Source organism: Mchenga conophoros, linkage group LG10 (genome assembly GCF_057382185.1).
Source record: "Mchenga conophoros isolate Kocher_MC1m ecotype Shallow Benthic linkage group LG10, M_conophoros_male_GT1.1, whole genome shotgun sequence".
NCBI classification, from domain to species: Eukaryota; Metazoa; Chordata; class Actinopteri; order Cichliformes; family Cichlidae; genus Mchenga; species Mchenga conophoros.
The window spans coordinates 14299254-14317825 of record NC_140535.1 but is presented as its reverse complement, the minus strand read 5'-3'; the positions used below and the strand labels follow the sequence as shown (position 1 = coordinate 14317825).

The 18572-nt window shown below is 41.9% G+C and overlaps 1 long non-coding RNA gene across 1 annotated transcript; it reads left to right on the top strand.

Annotated features, from left to right (window-relative positions):
* Positions 1-273: 273 nt before the first annotated feature.
* LOC146565482 (uncharacterized) lies at positions 274-3178 on the top strand. Its single transcript, XR_014894019.1, has 4 exons — positions 274-489; positions 1133-1250; positions 1360-1567; positions 2546-3178. It is a non-coding gene; the product is annotated as an uncharacterized LOC146565482 (long non-coding RNA).
* Positions 3179-18572: the final 15394 nt, after the last annotated feature.

Genomic DNA, 18572 nt, shown 5'->3' with positions numbered 1-18572 from the left:
CACCTGCCCGCCGTGTAAGCTGTACAAATTTGCTATATTTGACTTCTCTGAATATAAATTATTTTTGAAAAGGAAAAATAATAATTTTAATGTGAGGCAAAACATGTATGGTGCTCGATAAAGATGACACGCCGACTCACTTCTTCTTCTTTCTTTTTTTTGCAAAGTTTGTTTTCATATTAAACCAGTGTCAGTGACGTCATTCTATGCGACTACCACAGTAAAGGAAAAGCCTGGATCTGTACATCTTTTTCTTTTATTTTTGTTGTCTAAAACACAAAAATCGCGAAACAGTCAGCTCACAAAGTTGCAGGTTGGTGGCAATTTGGCAGAACAGCCAATGACTTAAAACATTTAAGTGCATATATCTTGCCACAAGACATGTGCGCTAAGCTAGCCAAATTAGTTTCTGTTAGCGAATCAAGTTCAAGCTCCTCACATATCATCATCCAGGGTACAGTCATATGCTCATGAGGAGATCCCACGCAGGTAACACTACGGCAGTGCAACAAGTTAAATATGCACACATTTTAAGCTATTTCCTAATATCTAACCATTATGATAAATGTTTGCCTGCAACCGACACAACCAACACAAATGTCATTGAAAAAAACAAAACCCTGTGATCACATGTTTCTGTTTTTCTAGAACAGAAGAAGCACAATTTAAAAAGCCAGTAGTAATAAATCTTTGTTGTTACTGCATGATTCGAATGAAGTACCTGAAGTCTGGCTGGAATAAGAAGTGGTAATCTGTGTACTGTGCTAGTGATCTGCATAATTCACCTCATCTGTTTGGATGGCAGAAGTCGGCTAACTACACAGCTAATTTCATCAGGCTGCTAATGAAACATCTAAAATGATAGATGGTTAACTACACAACGGAAGTAACAGCATTACAATCACTTGATTTAATTACATTTTTCCCCCAAACTTTTGATCCAAATTAGCAAAGTACTGCAGCCATCTGAACCTTCTAGGTGTTACATGTTACAGTGTTCCACTCTGGCCAGCTTTGAAAATGGAAAACTCTTTGCGTGGTTTACTCGGTTCTGTAAATAAGGCTCCTTTCATTTGTGAGACTGTATTCCACAGCCAGTTGTCTTCTCTCCCCTTTGGTCCGCCCTTACAAGGTGAAGGTGCTGCCCACCCATGATACCAGCAAGGTGCGTGCAAGTGGATCCGGCCTTAACACCACTGGAGCGCCCACCTCTCTGCCAGTGAAGGTCACCATTGATGCCAAAGATGCAGGTGAGGGACTGCTGGCAGTGCAGATCACTGTGAGTGCATGAACGTGGACCACACAATAATGTATTCAAAGCATTGATATTTAGGTAACAGTTTTTGTTTTCTCCTGAAGGACCCAGAGGGGAAGCCCAAGAAGCAGATATCTGTGACAGCCATGATGGGACCTACCTGGTGTTTTATGTGCCAGACATGACTGACAGATACACCACTCTCATTAAGTACGGAGGAGACAAGATCCCTTATTCACCCTACTGAATCAGGGCTCTGCCCACCGGAGATGCCAGCAAGTGCACTGTCACTGAATGTTGTCCAGTGGCCAGGTAGGACTCACTTCCTTGGTTGCTTATACACTTTTAGTTTTCTTTGAAAACGGCCCTTTAAGTCACTTGATCCATGACTTGAGCGAGCACTCTCCATTTGTTCATTTGATAGTTATTGTAGAAAAGATAAGAAATGATGCTTTAGTCTTTTTGTAAATTATAGTCAAACATACAATAAACTGAGGTATTCCCTTTGGTTAACAGAGCAATCCGATAATAAAAGTGGACAAAGCACATCGAGTTGCCACAAATATCTTTGTATATTACGCAGTGGGGCAAAAAATGAGGTGACCAAATACTTCTTTTCCACCATAATTTGCAAATCAGTTCTTTAAAACTCGGACAAGTTAGAGGTATACCTATGATGAAAATGACAGGCCTCTCTCATATTTTTAAGTGGGAGAACGTGCACAATTGGTGGCTGACTAAATACTTTTTTGCCCCACTGTATTTGATCCTGTCTCCCTCAATACTATTTAATATCTAAATGCTTGATTCATCATATTATAACAAATGTGCTGTTGTAGCTACTGACAGTGAGTTTGATTCCATTTTTTCCATCTACCAAAGAGAAATAATATCTCTTAGTGGCAGGTGGATCACACGTTGATTCTAACACTTTGCATATGACTGGGTAGGATGAGCATTTTATAAGCGCTTGTGTGGTTTTTGTTTATTTAAGGAAATACATCAGTTTCCCTTGTATTTTAAATTTGAGTGAAGATCCTAAATTGGCCCCCACTCTTCACTTTGAGAAAAGGCTAATCTGTCTTATCCCCACATGAGCACAGTCAGATATAATACAGGCTTTCACTCAGGAGCAGGAAGGCTAAAGGCTGTTTAATGTTTGATCTAACTGTGTCAGACATTTGCGTTCTCACGTGCATGGACAATATCTTGAAAACTTCAGAGCTGCAGTGCATGTGTAAAAGTGGTTAGAAAGCAGTGCTTTAACACAGGTTTTGTCTCTTTGCGTAGCTGCTCGGTCCATCCAGACTCCCCTCGATATACAACAGTGATGCCAGCAACTCAAATACAAGCTCTCTCCAAGTGATTCCTTCATCATCAACATCTGCATCCATGATCCATTAGCTCAACAGCAACATCTGTCAGCTGTGCATCCAACTCGGGGGAATCGCCTGCTGTGCTCAGCCAGTGGGCCGCAATTTCTGTGCCTTGTTGATGGCCTCGCTGTATCCTGTGCTGGAGAAAGCTGGTGAGGAGACACTGCTGGTGAGCCAGGCGGCGCTGAGCTCCATGTAGGACATCAGTAAGGCCTGTGGATACACTTCCCTCAAGGAACTGATCAATGAGAACTCTGACTACCTGCTTAATGACATATCACTCAACCTTCAGAGGCTCAGCCAGCATCCACAGGTAGTTATGAGGTGTTTTTGTTTTTAGCCCAAAATGGACACAGAAATGAGTGCTGGAGGGTTTACCCGATTTCCTTCTTTGTCTGCTTAAGCCTGTGCGTCCCTTTCAGTAAGTGATTTGAATCCACCTGACATTCAGAAGGTCGTGGTAGAGCATATCGTACGAAGGCAAGATGTCAAACACATCCAGTCCCAGGTTAGACTCCGTACCTTCTCCGGTAAGGTTCCCAGACCTAACAACAAAACTGATTATGATACGTGGCGCACACAAATTAACCTGCTCCAAAATGACCCCAGCATGTCCCCGCTGCAAATATCCAGAAAGATCCATGAGAGCCTGCTCCCACCAGCAGCTGATATAGTTAAAATGTGTGACTCACAGGTGCTATAGCGTACGGCCACAGCTTCACTCTGAGCTCCATCTCCATAGAGTGCAGACTGATATCTGATACTCCTTAAGACACAGGACAACAGTTTATTGAGATATTGTATTTTTTATTTCATAATACGTACTCCAACAACTCAATAGTTCTTCCCCACCTGCCTCAGGTCGCCTCCACTTAGGGAGATCCACTTAATGAGGTAAGAAACATCATCATCATCTGCAGCTTCCCAGCGCACCGTGATGTCACTGTCTGAGAAATTAGTTATCCTAAGGTCTGAAGGAGGAGGCACCTTCACTAGAAGAAAAGAATAATGTGTATGGGAATTTTTTAAAAATGGGAAAGCTACATCTTTATATCTTTCATTATTAATAACATTTACAGTACTGTGCAAAAGTCATGAGCCACACGCTAAAGTATTTCATTGGACATTATCTGTTTTTTCCAATCCTTTTTAATCCAGTTCTTGTACCTGACCATTTTCTGAGTAATGTTTTTTGTTTGTTTGTTTGTTTGTTTGTTTGTTTGTGTAAACACTTGTTTGTTTGTTTGTTTGTGTAAACACTTTGCACTGACCATTATTGGAGAATTAAAAAGCACCTAATTCAAGGAATATGTGTACACATAACAGAAAACTTGGGAAAGAACCAATTTGAAATCTTTAAGCACTTTGTTACTAGCGGCCTGTCACAAAAACACATTTTGTATAGTGTTTTTTTTTTTATCTTGTTAATAAAATGTATACAAATGTGTGTGATTAATCACAATGTGTTAGTGTGTAATCACCCTGAGACATGCATGCCTGTCTGTAAGAGTCAGATCTAAAGCCACTTCTTTTTTTTTCTTTTTTTCTTTTTTTTTGGCCTGTCCCGTTTGGCTCTTTTGCCATCAGAATTGTTGTCTAAAGGCAAAGAAAGATGCCCAACGGATTTACTTTACCAAATTGACCATCCCAGCCTTGCCGTAATGGTCCATTTGATTCACCTTTTATTGTTTATTTTATTTTCACTTGCTGAATACGGGACAGACTTGACTGGGGGAAAGAAGGGGAGAAAGAAAGAGGGAAAGAGAAACAGCTGAGAAGAGGGACGGGGGAGAAGGGCAAAAAACAAAAACCAACAGAATGAGCAGAAAAAAAAAAAGAAATAAAAAATGCATATATCGATCACCTGGATCACCTGCCCCGTCCTCCAGGGCATGAAGCAGGTATGGAGGAGATCAAAACTCCAGACATCCAGAGGCCCCCAGAACACAAGAGACCAAGGAAGACCAACAGAGGGGCAGCTGCGCCACTGTCCCAGAAAGAGCTGAGGAGAGTCCCAGATGAGGGCTCACTCAGCAGCCGCGGAGCAGAAGCCAGGGGGAGTTGCAGTGACGCGCCCGTGAGCTCCGCCGGCCCCCAGCCGTGCCTGAGTGACCGAGCCCCAGGCCGAGAGGCCGGGGGCACCCCACCTCCGAAGTGGCCCGAGCGAGCCCCAGGCTCCAGGCCCCGATAAGCGGCCGCCAAGGAGTGAGCCGGTGTGTACCTGGACGCCCATCCCCGGACACAAAGAACCACCAACGCACCGATGTCTGAGGGAGTCCGCCACTGGCAGGGGAAGTGGTGGTAGGGGGAGATAGGCCTCCAAACCTTGGAGGGCCTGAGATGTCCCCAGAGAGGTGGCGCCTGACACCCAACCTGACATATAGACACAGAAATACAGGCACACACATATACAAACATCCATTCCCACCCTCATGCTCTCATGTGCACTTACTCCACACTCAACCAACGTGGAGACAGACATAAAGAGACGCTGTACACACGATCACACTCCCCAAGCGTACCCTACAAACCGGGTCTAGGTACCCTTGCCCCTGGAGGGGGAACTGCACCCAGACCCAGGTGGTATTACCCTTTTCCCTGTGGTGGGGGGAGGCAGACCGCCCCGACTCCGCAGCAGCAGGGAGGCCCCACACCCCAGACCGCAGTCGGACGGCCAACTCCTCCTCCTAGCCCCCCCGCTCCAGCAGGTCGCAGAGAATGGGGGTGAGGGAAGACTCCAAACCTCCCTCCACCCGCTCATTGTAGTTGTTAGGTATTTTAGTACCATGGGAGCATTTACTGGATATTGTTTTATAGTGACATTATGCAGGAAAACTCTGTCATTCAATAAGGCCCCTTTGTTTTAGTTATTTTTCTCTTTGACCCAAGAATTGATGTGTGAGAATCACAGGCTGGTACAAGGTTGAAATACCACAGAGATCACTCCCTCAGCTACATTAGTTTCTTAATCTTTTAGACGCCTGTTGAAGGCCAGATGGTTTGTTTCAGATTTCACTAATGAAAGAACTCTTTATTTCGTGCCTTGAAAATATGTCGCTGAAATAATCACAATTGTAGCTGAACTGATAAACTATACAAAGGATGCTTCTTCACCCAAGGGCAGGAAGACGCTGCCTTATCTTGGTCTGTACTGGTTTAAACTGATAATCTGCTGTCTCATGAATTTTACCCTCTATATAAACTGTTGTACTTGTGAATAAAGTTGAGTCAATTTGGGAAGACAACCTGAAGCAGTCTCTGTTTTCTTGTTCTCCCAAGCTGCTCCCGAGCTCGTACTAACACGCTGAATGGCATGCTTGAATATTACTTGAGAATATATTTGACTGTGTTACAGACTAAGGGACATTCTCTGCTGATAGACGTCCACGCCTCGAAGGAAGTCGATCCACGGATTAGGCCTTGGAAACCGTTTCCTTCAGTGTCCAAACCTGTAAGTGTATGATAAAATCCATCTTGAAATGTTTTGTCTCTCAGTTAATAGCCGATTAAATTAAAAATCAGAAGTAGCTTGAATAAAAATAGTTTTTAACAAGTTTTTTCTAGTTGGATGTCTTTAGTGTGATGATGTTATTCTGATGTGAATAACTTTTTTATTTATGCTCTTTTATAAATTAATATTTTATGTGTATATACATGTCTTGTTAGTTTCTTACTTCATGATATACAAGAAAACATTGACAACTGTGATTACCGTAATAAAGAATTGTCTACCAGACCAACCACTTATTAGATCAGAACTTTTAAACTTACTGACAACTGGGCTGAATTAACCACCCTGCTCGCATTTCTGTTTTGTTTTTTTTAACAGAGGCAGCCCAGTTACTGTTTTTACACTGTTCTTGTTTTTTTTTTTACATCCCTCCTTTAGGTTCAGGCTGCCCAGGCATCCACTGCATGTCTTCCTGTTGCAGGTGTTTGGAGCCTGACAGGAAGGGCATGGTTTGGATTTTGGCTTTGTCATTTCTGCAAATGAAAATGGAACATGTAGGGATTATTTCAGTTTGGTGAAATGATTACAAAAATAATTTATGACCAAAGAAATAACTTATATTACGAGGCAGTATTACACCATATTTAGAAAAAAACAATCAATTACGTGATTAAAGTCGTTAATATTGAGTTAATTACGTGAATAGGGTTAAAAAAAAACTGCTAATCAGTGTAGTTTGCCATTCATACGGTTACAGGGAGCAAAACTCAGCAGAGCAGCCATTCTCCACCATGAACTATGTCAAAAACAAACACCACTCGCGCCTCACAGATGACAGCTTACAGTTTTGTGTAAAGATGAGGTGACTTCGTACAGCCCCGATTTGCAGACGCTGTGCACAGAGGTTCATGAGCAGAAGTCCCATTGTACCACGGCAGACCCGACAATGTTTGCATGAACACGCTTTGTGATAATCGAGTGTGTTTATGCTTGTCTGTGTGGAGAGGATTGTTGGAAAAGTGATGATAATGTCCACTATCACTGTCAATTGCCAGTAAACACTTCATCTGGCTGCTGAATCTTCGCGTGACATATTATAAAGTCTGTATTATATTATTAACTCTGTCATTAGGCACCATTCTTCTTATTTTACGGCGCTGTTGTTCAATCGGGGAACGGTCTCTGTTGAGGAGAAAAGCAAAAATTTGTTGCGGATACGGGTTATCCATTGATTAAATGTCCCGGTAGTCGAAAAGGAGGCAGAGCTGTTGAGAAATGCTAGGAGCTAACTGGGCGCTAACCGTATCATTCAAATATATTGAACGTCGCAATGTTGGCAAAGAGAGCAAGGTTGCCCGATTAGCCCTTATCTTTTTTTACTTTGCACCCAAATTCTTGCCTCTCATATTTCGAATAGCCCTGTGAAGGGTATAAACATAGCAGACAGAGAGATTGTCATCAGTCAATTGGCAGATGATACCACAATTTTTCTTTAAAATGCCAGCCAAGTGCCAATTGCTTTACGTGTAATAGAGGATTTCTCAAAAGGGTCTGGATTGGTCCTAAACTTAAATAAATGTCAGTTATTATCTGTCAAAGAGTGTAATGTTCAGAGTATTTGTAATATAACAGTTAAAAATGAAGCAACATATTTAGGTCTGATTATCTGCAAAGATCCAAAAGACAGAATTTTACTAAATTTTCCCCCAATTATTAAAAAATCTCAAACCAAATTAAATCAATGGTTGCAGAGAGATTTAAGTTTAAGAGGAAGGGTATTGCTCTCAAAAGCAGAAGGTCTGTCTCGACTGACTTATGCAGCAATTTCTCTGCATGTGGACGGCAAAACTTGTAAGGATATTGACCGAATGCTCTTCAACTTCCTTTGGAAAAACCGGACACATTACATCAGAAAAAGTGTATTGATGAATGACTATGAACACGGTGGTCTCAATGTTTTGGATTTTACTACTCTAAACAATACATTTAAGATTAATTGGGCTGAACATTTTCTTAAAAATCCGGTATCCATTTGGAATTTTATTCCTCACTACATTTTCTCTAAGTTTGGTGCTCTAAGTTTTATCTTAGGTTGTGATTATAATATAGATAAGCTTCCAGAAAAGCTCTCGATGTTTCACAAACAAGTTCTATTCGCTTGGTCCCTTATATATAAACACAACTTTACACCCCATACGTATTCAATTTGGAATAATAGGAACATAGTGTATAAAAATAAATCATTATTTTTTTCTAGGTGGGTTGAGAAACGGATTGTTTTAGTGAATCAGCTGTTTAATCCTAATGGGCAGCTCATGTCCTACTCAGAATTCTTAAACACCTATAAATTTCCAGCCACACCCAAAGAATATGCCATATTATTTGATGCAATACCTACGGGTATTATAATGCTTTTTAAAGGTATTCAACCTTACATATCATCTGTTTCTCTCCCCAACCCTTTAGATTCACACATAGGAAGAATCTGTCTAACAAACCACAGTAAAAGTAATAAGAATATCCGTGCTTTGTTCCAGACAGAATCTCTAACTATTCCACATGTGGTCTCTTATTGGAATTTCTTTGTCAGTGACATTAACTGGAAAAGAGTATGGTCAATTCCTAACAAGTATCTGGTAACGAATAAAGTGAAGGAAGTCTCATTTAAAATATTGCATAAATTTTATCCTGCTACTCATTACATGACGAAGTTCAAAAGGGACATAAATGTGAACTGTGGATTTTGTGGAAGCCATCCTGAGACTGTGCAACACCTCTTCTGGATCTGTTCATACGCTAGAACATTTTGGAAAGACTTCAGTAGATTCATTGCTGGACATCTCTATAATGACTTTACTGTGAAATGGGAAAATGTTGTATTTTGTTTCTTTCGAAGGAAAAAAAAAAGAAGACGTTTACTTTATAATAAACTTGTTAGTTATCTTAGCTAAATTTTATTTTCACAAATGCAAATACAGTAACAAAAAACCTAATTTTAAACATTACTATAATGATGTTTTATGTTACATAAAATTGATTAGTGGATCACTTAACAAAAAGGCTATGAAAACTATTACTATTTGTAGTAATTACAAGTTATTTGAATGTTTGTAATTCTTTGTATTACACCCCCTGGCATATGTTAATTTTGTTCTGATTGTATACATGTTCTGTATACTGTTTCTTAATAAAGTTTAATATTTTGGAAAAAAAATGTTGGCAAAGAGAGGAAGTGACGTAAGATTTGCGCATGCGGGGTACCGATCGGGTTTCCGGTAAGGATCGGGTGTCGTGCTAGCTAGCACGCAGTACCAGTCATTGTAACTGTCAGCACAACGAAAATAAACTACACCTAAACTCGGTTTATATCTGACCCAAATAGAGTGCAGGGCCCTGTTTCAGGAAGCCGGTTTAGTGGAAAAACTGAGTAAGTATACCCTGAGTTAACGAAAACTCTGGGTTTTCGGTTTCACAAAGCGAGTTCAGCTGCAGCCTGAGTGAGTCACTATGACGACACACTCCGTGAAGCTAACCTGCCCCCTAGCAGGTTTACTACAACTAACCCTGACTGTCTCCGCCCCTTTGTCGGAAACCTGACAGTAGGAAGTGTCGGACATGGCGTGCCACTTCCTTGAAGAGCCAGTAGATCGTGAAGCCCAAATTCTCCGCAGAGCTCTCCGCCGGGAGAGAGTGATCAGAGCGCATTTGGACATTTTATCATTTCCTGATGATTTTCTGTGCGAACGTCACCGTTTCTCAGCACAATCTATAATTTATTTGGATAACATCCTCAGGCCATATATTACGCATGTGACACATCGCGGACATGCTCTGTTCATTACATATTATTTGTATTGCACTTCGGTTTTTTGCAAACGGGAGCTTTCTGCATAATATTGGTGACGCTGAGCACGTTTCCAAGGCTACTGTCTGTCGGGCAGTCAGGAATGTTACAGTTGCACTGAAACGTCTCCTGTACTCGTCTGTGGTGTTCCCCGGTCACAGACCCACAAGATTTATCAAAGAGGGATGCCACAAAATTGCAGGTATCAGGATGACCAAAACTTAATTTATGATGTGGTGATACTTGGACTACTACTTAAATTGCACATTTATTTTCAGGGTTCCCAGGCGTGATTGGCTGTATAGATGGCACTCACATTCCAATCATTGCTCCTTCAGTAAATGAAGGAGACTATGTGAACAGGAAGTCTTTCCACAGCATTAATGTACAGGTACATAGTTCCCTGTAGCATGTCAAACTAACAAATTATTTCATTATAGTAATGGATGCTAATTTGTGTTCTCTGCACTGTGAAGATCATATGTGATGCTGCCAACATTATCACAAATGTGGAAGCCAAGTGGCCAGGCTCTGTCCATGACTCACAAATATTCCGTGAATGTACACTGAGCACAAAATTTGGACATGGTGAGTTGAGAATACTTTAAAATATATAAAGACCAATTGCTTCAGGGACATTTGAACTGAAGTGTACCCTTCTGTCTTAGGAGAGTTCACTGGCTACTTGCTTGGTGATAGGGGGTATCCATGTTTACCCTATTTGCTTACCCCTTACCCTGACCCTGAACCGGGCCCACAGCAGCGATATAATCTGGCTAATTGCAGGACAAGAGCCAGAATTGAAATGACTATCGGAATGCTTAAGGCCCGGTTCCAGTGCCTGCAAAGACTCAGGGTCACCCCAGAAAGGGCATGTGACATTATTGTGGCATGTGTGATTCTTCACAACATTGCCACAATTAGAGGAGAACACTGTCCTTCTGAACCAAACAGCAGTGATCCAAACCATGAACATCCTGACCCTCCCACGGACATACAAGATGGAAGCGCAGTCAGAGACACCATATGTCACAATCATTTCTTTTGACCCATCACCTCAACATGTTGAAAGAAGAATAAACAGATTTTTTGTTCAACTGGCTTTATTGGTCGCCTGTATTTCCTGTACACAAAGTATTAAAAGATGTAAACCTCATAAAGTGTCTCTGTTGCTTCCTCCTCTGTAACAGCTGTCAATGTTTCTTCATTATTTTCCTGTAGTAAAGAAATAAACAACATTGCTGTTCTACTGTAAACTCATATAATCTGTGGAGTATTACTCACAACTGCATGTTGGTCTGGCTCAACAGGAGGCTGCACCAGATGCAGTACACCACCACCATCAACTGATAGAATATGAGGTTTATACAGGTCACTTATAACTTACAAGGGACCAAATGGCAATTAACAAACATACCAATCACCTTACACTTCATTGTCATTATGCTCTCAAAGACAACCAAGACTGAGGGAAGGCAAAATCAGTAGGAAAATAACTTCACTACAAAATAATCCATTATGGTAAAGAGTTTATCAAATGAATGAGTAGCACTGCGAAGGTGACTGTGAAGAAAGGATGTATGCACATCATGTATTATTTTGAATTTACCCCCTATGTAGGCACTTGTGTCTTGCGGGGTTATTGACTCAGAGGATGTCCCCGCAGAGATGCCTTCGGCCACAGGGCGCCCACTGTTTTGGCTGAGGGCCAACTGCTCAGCCTCTGTGAGTGGTGGTGGTGGAGGACCCCCACCTGTTTTTCGGGCCTCCGCTTTTTTTCTGTTGGCTATAACGGGCCACATTTGAGCATACAGAGTAAGCAAATATGTACTTGTAATGTGCTCAGATAATTTCAATAAGTGCTTACAGAAAGAAAATTAATGTAGCCTCTAACTGCAATTGATTTACATGGGACAAACAGACCAAGCACTATGGCTCATGATACAATTACACCTTACCTGTTTGGACTATATTTTTATATTTCATTTTTACTTGCTGCCAGGCACGTTTGGGGCCTGTTGGGTTGCACCTGCGCTCACATCACATCACAAAATAAAATGTATAAAATAACAAATAAAATAACATATGATAAAATAACGTGTTAAATGGGTGGAAATCCCTCGATCAATGTTTATATTAACACTCACGCATTGACTCTGTCGGCTATGTTTTGCCATGCATGCTCCCTGTCTTTTGCAGCTGTGGCTGTGTTACTTTTTTCCGCGGAATTTGCATGTTATCGGCATATGCTGCCATCAGAATTTCGGCCTCAAGCGCTGTGAAATACATTGACCGCGCCTTCTTTCCCTCCGTCTCCATGGTGACTCGCTTAATCTGTGCTCCGCTTATCAGGGCTTTATGTATCCTCGTCCGCGCGCTTCACTTGGGGTTAAAGCAACTCCGCGTTGACTGAACTAATTGTTATCAGCCTTTCTGAAACCGAATATTCCGAGTTGGACAGTTCGGGGTTACTCAACCGTGAGTGTCGTTTTTCACTCTGAGTTTTCCAAACCGGCTTCCTGAAACAGGGCCCTGTTCATAACTTCTTACCTGAAATTCAGTTCACCTCACGCTCCGACCGGCAGCCGCCTGCTTCTCCTGCCTTCGGTTTCCCTGATCCGGGATTGAGCTCTGCGTTAGCCACCACCGGTCGATCGGCGGCCGCCTCGCCGGTGGCTAGCTGCCCTGTGTTGTAGCTCCGCGTTAGCCACCACCAAAAAGCTCAGTTATTTTTTCCACATCGACCAGCATCATCGGCCCATATAAACGAAAAATAAGTCCAGCTAAGACAAACACTGTTTGCGAGCGATCGGGGGTGAAAGGAGCCTCACTGAAAGGGTGTTTTTTAGCGAAGGGTCGCTAGCCGGCTAGCATGAGAACGGGTTGGTACAGACAGTATTCTCCAAAGAGTTGTTTTGTTGTATAATTTGTCTCCTGTCCTAATTTCCTCTCTCCCTGAGGACACTCCAGGTCCAAGCGCAGCAATGGGTAACCAAAAGTTTCCCAAAAGTCATCCGCCCACAACAGGGAGAAAGAGGAAAAGAGACCGAAATGATGAGCTGCTAGACCTCATCAGAGAGGAGAGCGCAACAGAACAGGTCACATGACAGCACAGCATTTTCTCTGCATTTTCTACCCACAGTTTGAACTGAATAACAAATAACACAACCTACACAAACTGAAAACAAACAGAAATCACAGAGTAAAATTTGAAAACTTTTATTGATGTTAATTTAAAAGTTATTTAAAAAAAGAAAACCCATATAAAGTAAAAAAAAAAAAAAAAGTAAAAAAAAATCGTAAAAATAAATAAAAAGAAAGTAAAAAAAAAAGAAAACCCAAACAGACAAACCCCTCTGAGCAAGCAATAGGCGACAGTGGGAAGGAAAAACTCCATTTTAACAGGGAGAAACCTCCGACAGAACCGGGCTCTGTGAGGGGACAGCCATCTGCCTCGACTGGTCAATGGGTTCTCATAAGTGACTCGATCAATTTAAAAAGAGCCATTCTAATTGTAAAAATAACCAATTTAAAATCCAGTTAGTTTTCTAGGATTCAAGCAAACTACATTAAACCCGGAGGGAGCCCTAGCTGCAGATTGTTAAAGATATCAACTTGAATATTCCGGGCAGTATTTTCATTCCTGACATTAATGGTATTAGTGCCACCAAAGGAATTGTTTACTATGTTCACAACCGTACTTTGCTGTGAAATAGCAGGTTGCCCCTGGTTTTTGAATCTTCTGTGTCTGAGTCATCTGGGCTCCCCATACAGCACACACACAAGCATGCAAACAGGTTTTTGCATTTTGATTGTTTGGCCTAGATTCAGGTTCAGGAGCTGGGTCCTGTGTTGGTGACGGTGTGTGGGTGACAGTTGATGCTTTATTGGCCATCAACTGGCCATCAACTTTGCATTTTTGATTATTGAATCTAGATTCCAGTTCAGGTGGTGTCTCCTGTGTTGGGCTGGTGACAGTTGATGGTTTATTGGCCATTGCGTTTTAATATCTACACACACATTTCTTTTTCTCCAGACATGAATGACACCAGAAAATCACTTTCAGATCCTCTCATGGCAACGCAGCAGAGGATTTAACACATGACCTTTGACCCTCTCTAGAGAACCTCTGCTTTTCTTCTTCTCGTCCCCCCACTTGGCAGCATTACTGCCTCCGGCTGATCATCTTGCTTCTCCCCCTGCAGAGTTTGGAATCTGGTGTGAGAAGAGACGCCACCGCTCAACAGCATGCTCTCACCCAGGTGATACTTGAGCATACCTGACAGCTGCTGAGGGTCACCTGGACACAGAAACACAAACAGGTCTGATCACATTTCCTTCTTCATGCTAAGCTCTGCTATAAGCCACAACTTGCTTTGCCCCATGTTTGTAGATGACTGGAATCAGAGCAGAGTCTCTGCATGTCTTTATTAGGGTGGAAGCTGCTACTGATATTTGTGCAGCAGACTAAACAAACAGTTTGTGAACATTCAGCATGTTCAGTCCAATCAAAAAGCAGGAAAATAGCCCCACTGAGAAATCTCTACAAGGCACCGCTGAGAGGTGCCATGTAGAGATTCATACATTCGGTCTTCATACTCGACTCCAGATCTGGACTTGTGTTGAACTCGACTGAGGTGGTCTGATCAGACACAGCGCTGCTCTTCACTGCAGCTGTCCACAAATCACAGAGGAAGTCAGGAGTGTTTTTACCTCGTCTAGCTGCCTCTGTGTGTGTGTGTGTGTGTCTCTTTAATTCATTTTTCTTTGTAAGCTACAGAGACCTTCACAGGACAATAATTGATCCTCGTGTTCGCATGAAATCACTAAATACATGCAGCAAAGCCCAGAGGACACAGGTAACCGATACAGGAGACTTTTCCTGCCCTTCCAGGGAGAAAGTCGATTTCTTCAGTTATACAGGATTATGCATCGCTGGCAGATCAAATTCAGGCTGTGATTCTACAGAAAACAAGGGATTTGTTAAACATCCCAGAAAATAGCACAACAACAGTGGCCTTAAAGGAGACAGAAACAGCTCCTGAACGTGCACAGACCTCTAACACAGTTGACCGCATCATGGAAAATCTAATCTGTGTGCCAGTTGTTATTGTACAGAAAGCAACAGTCAACGTGAACAGCACAGCAGAAAATTCCGCTGGTGCCACACTTATCACTAATGTCCAAAATACCACGGAAAGACCTGAAAACTCAGAGGATAATGCATCGCTGGCAGATCAAATTCAGGCTGTGATTCTACAGAAAACAAGGGATTTGTTCAACATCAGTGGCCTCAAAGGAGACACAGACAGCTCCTGAACAACAGAAAACAACAGACAACATGAACAACACAGCAGAAAATGTTGCCACAAATATCATTGATACAACTGACGAGCCCAGAACTCTAATAGACAAGAAAAACCGTGACACCACGCAGGCTGTAGATAAAGCAGGAACCTCTTTGGAAAATAATGTAACCCCAAAGAATTCCTCTGCTCAACATGAAGCCAGCATGCAAAATCAATTCAAAAAACACCCTTTGGCAGCAAAGGATGAATTGCCTCAAAACAAAGAAAAATACAGATTTTTTGTGGAAATATGTATGGAAGAACTAGTTAAGCGGGTTATAAAAAAATCAGGTAAAGTCATAAGTCCAGAAAGAGTTTTAGCCATCTACAAGAGGCTTAGCAAAAAGATCTGGGCTAAGATCGGGGATGAAATTGATCAAATCCCCTTAAGGAAGTTCAAAAACTTTGAGAAGGTGATTTTCAAAGCCCTGTGTAAACAGTGGCAAGAGGCAGAAGTAGTTCTGCGAAACATGGAATTAAATGAACCAACAGTCGACAATACGATTGTTAAAATTTTCACAGAAGAGGCAGCCAAACTCTCGAAGAAGCCAAGTTGCATACGTCGGTTTTTCTCATCTATAGGCCGACTGTTTTGTTTCACCAGGAGACAAAACAAGGTTGATGCACTGTAAAATGGTAAATGGCCTGTATTTGTGTAGAGCTTTCCTAGTCCCTAAGGACCCCAAAGCGCTTCACACGTCCAGTCATCCACCCATTCACACACACATTCACACACTGGTGATGGCAAGCTACGTTGTAGCCACAGCCGCCCTGGGGCGCACTGACAGAGGCGAGGCTGCCGGACACTGGCGCCGCCGGGCCCTCTGACCACCACCAGTAGGCGTAGGGTGAAGTGTCTTGAGCCACGATCGCCCCTGATGCACTGTAGAAAAAATTGTGATAACCCCTTGGAACGGTCGCGGCAGATGGCTGTCCCCTCACTGAGCCTGGTTCTGCCGGAAGTTTCTTCCTCTTAAAAGGGAGTTTTTCTTCCCCACTGTCGCCAAGTGCTTGCTCAGAGGGGTTTTTCTGTTGGGGTTTTCTTTTTAATAACTTTTAAAAAAGTTAACATCAATAAAAGTTATTAAATTTTACACTGATTTCTGTTTTTTTATTGTCTATAAGTTGAATAAATACATTTGTTATTTCTTACTCAGTTCAAACTGTGGGTAGAAAATGCTGTGCTGTCATGTGACCTGTTCATACGGTGGCCCGTAATACGGTGGCCCCTAGAGACAAAGCACGTACAAACTCCAAAACACGTGCAAACTCCAAAACACGAGCAAACTCCAAAACACATGCAAGCTCCAAAACACTTACAAAATAAAAAACACATGCAAAAGATAAAACACGTACAAAATACAAAAAACATGCAAAATCCAAAACACGTACAAAATACAAAACACGTGCAAACTCCAAAGCACTTACAAAATACAAAACACATGCAAACTCCAAAACACATGCAAACTCCAAAACACGTACAAAAATACAAAACACATGCAAAATACAAAACACGTACAAAATACAAAACACGTGCAAACTCCAAAGCACTTACAAAATCCAAAACACGTGAAAATCTCCAAAACACGTACAAAATCCAAAACACATGCAAAATCCAAAACACATACAAAATCCAAAACACATGCAAAATACAAAACACGTACAAAATACAAAACACGTGCAAAATACAAAACACTTACAAAATCCAAAACACGTGCAAAATACAAAACACATGTAGGGTTGCCAACTCCCTGAAAAATAAATAAGGGACACCTCGTGGCCAGGGCCGGGCGACCCAATTGTCTTCACCCTTCCCAGTGTGTTGAATTTTCTAGCTCTTTTTTTGTGTGTGAAATTATTTTTTTAACCATTTGACTTGAATTTGATTTAAGTAGATGTGTATTCTTTGTGATATGAACACATGTGAAACAAATGATCATTTAGCCATTTATTTTTAGCTCAAAATGACAACATTAACACAGTAAAACAGGTCTCCTTCTTAAACAGAAGCCTGTCATGCTTAACTTTTGAGAATATAAGTAAATCTTTCTTTAAAAGAACTCTGTCCTGCTTAACTTAAAATAATAGAAAACAATAGAAAGAAAAACATTCTTGTAACAGTGCACATTTAGTGCATTTAGTACAATTGGCTTCAGTTGAGGTATTATTTCAGCTTTTCTAATGCTAATCAGCTGCTCCTGTTTGTAAACCCACTTGCTCCCATGATTACGCATCTTAACTCATCATCATTATTCATCTATGTATTACTTTTATGTATTAGTCATCTATTTGTTGTAATCATCTATTCTTGCAGTTGTTTATTACACAAAATAAATTATATTATCACACTTCTGGCCACATAGCGCTGATATTCACTGCACATGCCCATATTAACTTTTTCCAGCCAGGTGTTTTCCTTTTCCCATTCTTCCCTTTCTCTGAGGGGAACAAACATTGCTGCTCTAATGCTGGGCTTACACTGTGCAGTTTTAGGCCCATTTTGAGCCGATTTTGGCCTTCATCGTGCATCGTGTAGTATACGTGGGGTAACGAGAAGTGATTAACACCTCACGACCAGCTCCCGATCATCAATCGCTCGTGAGGGTCTCACCACAGCTGCTCACACTGCTCGCGCGCAAACACGTAAACGTTGGTGTAAAAGATGGAGCAGCACGCTGTGCAGCCTGTGATCTGGACACAAGCGATGGAGGCACAACTTGTAGAACTTTGGAAAGCTCATCCGAGCCTTTTCGATGTGGCATCACAAAATTATCACGACCACAACAACCGTGAAAATAGTTGGATTTACATTGCTGCTCAGTCACAGCTGCCCGATCAATGTTTTTCATTAGCAATTTAGCAAAGTTGATGGTGGTGGTGTGTGTGTCTGTGTGAGTGTAAGACGGAGAGAGAGAGCGCGACAGATTTTCTGTTATAACCTTCATTTTATGGAGGCACAGTGTGAGCACTCAGGTCGCATCAGAGCATCGGGCGGTATAGTGTGAGACCTGCATCGTGACCTACCAACTGCAGTTTGAGCAGGAGCTGAATAACGTGACTGAAAAAAATTGCACAGTGTCTGCCCAGCTTTAGGTTTACTGTCGTCCGAGACTTGCACCGCAGTGTCTGCGTTTGTTTCCCTGTTGGCCATGCTTCTTGTTGTGGTCATTTGTTGTCTTCCGGTATTTTCTCCGTAAGCGACCTTTCCTCGACCAATGAGATGAGTGGTAATCTGAATTGTCATACTCGTAAGTGTGCTGTCAGCTCATTGGTCACAAAGCAGGAGAGGGGCTGGGAA